Raw genomic sequence first — 3,767 nt, forward strand, 5'->3', positions numbered from 1 at the left:
TGAATCAACCTGCATTAACCAATAATAACCAATAATGATTGTCTCTACTGTGGGTTTGACAACTGAATTATGATAGGTTTTCCCACTATTAAAAAAACCTTATAAAATATTGCTTTCATTCCACTTTTTTTTTTGTTCATTCATTTTTCAAAAAGCTTTGACATGTTAACAGCTGGAGACCAAGAGGCATCTGACAACAGTTTATGCATCACCAGCTGCTAATTACAAGGGGCTTGGTTTTACTTAAATAACAGTAACGAATTAACTTACTTTAACTAATAACAACCAATAGTAGTTGTCCCCACTGTGAATTTGACAACCAAATTATGATAAATTTTCTCACTATTAAAAAACACTTTCTAAAAAATTACTTTTATTCCACTTTTTTTTACCATATTCATTTATTGATTTTAATTTTTTACCATCTTTATGTAAGCAATTATCATAGCAGTAGTCTAAAAATTATGCTTTTTTCCCTGAAAGTTATGGAAATTCCATATTTTGAAAAAATCCAGTAGGGATTTTTGTAAATCCAAGTAAAAGCTGTCAAAATTCATACTTTTGGGTAGACGTTTTTGATGGTGCTGAATCCATTTCCACCATCAAAAACATGATTCAAACACTGCATCTACCAAAATAAATAAATAAATTTACCTAAATTCCAACCACTTTTAAACATGCGAACAATTCTTCTGTGATGACCCCGCGAAATGTAAATATTGGACTTTTACTGTAGTAAAAGATAGAATTGAAAGACCGTTTTTTTTTTTTTAATTCTAATTATATTATTTTATTGTGGGTTAAATATATATTGAAAAGAAATATATACTTTTTGAAATGCTGACAACCTCTGAAAGGAAGATTGGAAGAGGAAATTAGTTATGAAAACTGGATGAAACTACCCTCCCTAACTAGAGAGACTTCCAAGGGAAAAAGGGGGGTAGAGACAAAAATTCTGTGCTGTAGAGACAGACAGAAAGAGAAAACAAGAAAAACTGGTTAAGTCTGGTTAGGACCAGATAACCAGGCACAAGTTGCATGTATCTTGTTGAGGGATGTAGGCCTGCAAGATAGCTAGGGGGGAGATTCCAGTCTTGGCAATGGGTCTCGTGGTTGGGTGGACAAGAGCAAAACATGGATGACAGGTGAACTTCTGAAGCATATATATACAAATCTAGCGAACCAGGTATGTAACAGTTTTTGAAGAAAATTAGTTCAACAGTGATTGTAGATAATACTGTTAGCTAAAATCACAGTAGTTGGCAGTGAAGACCCATTACATTATAAAAATCCCACATCAATATTATGTTGCTGTAATATATCTGATTCAGGCAAATATTACTGATTTATTGTTAGATAACTGTTAAAGGGAAAACCTGATATGCTAATGGTAGCTTCAACAAAAAATATAAACAATAAGTCGGAGATCAGAAGTACTGTGTAGGTTTTCCGAACAGTTAGTGCATTAATAGAATGATTAAGTTATCTTTAAATAACTTGAGTTTATCCATTATTAAAAAGAAGGAATGTAAAAGGCCTCGAGCTATTTTAGACTGCCAGCCAGGGTTATCAGAACTGTAATATGAAAACCCGCTGGACGAATCATCTAAACGTACAGTGTGAACATAGTTTAGAGTTTAGAAACTATATGAGTCTGTGGTAGCAAGAAACAGTTTGCTTAAACTGTGAAACAATTACATGTAACCAAAAGATACCGAAAGAGGTAAATATTACGAGAATGATTAACTTAAGAAAAGATTCAAGAGGAATACGAACCAAATCTAGATTCCGTAGTATTCCATTCAATGGACAACAAAATGCAACCGCATAAACTACTATAACCGTGGTCGTGGACACGACAGCGGAAGTATCTACATGTATATACATACATTCAAACCAAGTAAACACATATACTCAGTAACGACCTTAACATTCCCATTATAAAATAAGCTCGTTAACAGTAAAAACCCATATGCTGGTAAGAACAGAGTTCCGTATCAGTTAAAAGGAGCATTTAAACAAAAACGAGCAGCAAGGAAATAATAACTTTCCTACCCTTCTTGAGGACAATGGCAAACTGCTGTAGCTTGAAAACCGGAGATTACATACAATCCACAGGACAAAATTAAACATCTAACCGATTCAGAATGGCAAGCCAATAATATCGGGTCGAGCATACTGAAACACAAGCGGCATGCTATTAAAACTATCCGAGGAAAAACCAGAATTGAACCGACAATTACAGAGCAAGCTTTTATTAAAACGATGAAACTGGAAGTGCAAATGAAATATATTCATCAAAATATAAATAAAACACCCTTTGAACAGAGGGGTCCATATTCAGCGGCCAGTTCAACAGTGGCCCTTATCATTTATACATAAACAATTGCATCTGGTTGACTAATCATAGAAAAACAAGTTTGCCTTCAAATAACTCAATTGCTGTAAAAGGTTAAGGCATATCCCGCGCAAGGGAACTGACTGTTCCTCACAACCCAACAGGGTAAGCCGGGAACACGAAACCTGGGAATACGAGAACACATGCAAAATCATGAGGATCCTATTCTGGGAATCCTCGCTTGGATTATAGAAAGCAGGAAGCCAGTAAACATAAAAAGAAAAGAAAAGAAAACAAGCATGTATGAATCACAGCCGACTCAGGCACATCAAGGGAAAACCCCAGTCATCGCATCAGGACCTTACGGCCGATTTGCATACCTGGCACGCGGCGGAGAAGGTCGAAACGCTGAAGGCCCGTCAATCCGCAAGCAGAGAGGTTGCATCGCTATAATCCTTACCTTCATACGACAAATGACAAGAGACAAACTGTTAACAGATGCATGCAAAACTAGCAGTGAAACTCGTGAGAAACGCATGCAGAACTAGTAGCGAAACCCGTAAGAAGGAAATAACATATAGCGAAAACTGTGTCTAATTTCTAAAAAAAAAAAAATGATACATTACCTGCATGGTAACTCCGGGAATTAAGCATAAATCCTCTGAGCTGTTGATGAAGCCCTGGAGGAGGCGAGAAATGGAAACGAGTCCAAAGAGCAAAGAGACAAGCAGAATCCGAAAGCCATTCCAGAACCAAATGAGCCGCGAGAGAAACTCCAAATGTTTATGAAGAGCTCTCAAACCCTTAGACGGATCTCCGCCCTCAGATCTGAGTCATTAGATCTCCACCGTAGGAAAGGAGCGGGAACCCAAGGCGTGAAGGCCGAGGGTACGAAGAACGGCGAGTCACATGGCCAAGCAGGTGAGCCAGGACACCTGTGCTGGGGCATTAAACAGCTGCCATGAAATCTTAAAAGCCACCAACAACTCATCGCCGGAAAAGTTACCGGTCGTAACAATGCATACATTCCGATTGCCGAATAAATACACATGTAAACCATGCAAACGAGCCGAACCGTGAACCAATTAACTATATAGTTTGTCAGGAAATAAAATATGTCCAAATTGTATCAATTCCGAACGGCTATACGTAATGATATTCTATGTGCGACAGTAGTTACGTTAAAGGGGTTTATGTAAGGGTATCATAAGTTTACCATTAAAAAAAAAAAATTACTTTTATGTATTGTGGAAGGGTCGTGACATCTTCAACCTAAATAAACCACTCCATTTTCATACAATGAGATGAGATGTGTTCATTCATTATTTTTCAAAAAGCTTTAAACGTTATCCTTGTTGGGTGGTTGCAGCATTCAGAAAATTATTGAATGTGCCATGATTGACTATAAGAAGATAATGTACTACTCTCT

General features: G+C 37.0%; 1 long non-coding RNA gene across 1 annotated transcript; it reads right to left on the bottom strand.

Annotated features, from left to right (window-relative positions):
• Nucleotides 1-2,272: 2,272 nt before the first annotated feature.
• On the bottom strand, nt 2,273-3,161 carry LOC149193113 (uncharacterized). Its single transcript, XR_016254924.1, has 3 exons — nt 2,965-3,161; nt 2,719-2,798; nt 2,273-2,523 (listed from the first exon to the last, which is right to left on the bottom strand). It is a non-coding gene; the product is annotated as an uncharacterized LOC149193113 (long non-coding RNA).
• Nucleotides 3,162-3,767: the final 606 nt, after the last annotated feature.

Source organism: Pinus tabuliformis, chromosome 2_2, assembly GCF_031772625.1.
Source record: "Pinus tabuliformis cultivar Carrire ecotype Pingquan chromosome 2_2, CPIR1, whole genome shotgun sequence".
Lineage (NCBI taxonomy): Eukaryota > Viridiplantae > Streptophyta > Pinopsida > Pinales > Pinaceae > Pinus > Pinus tabuliformis.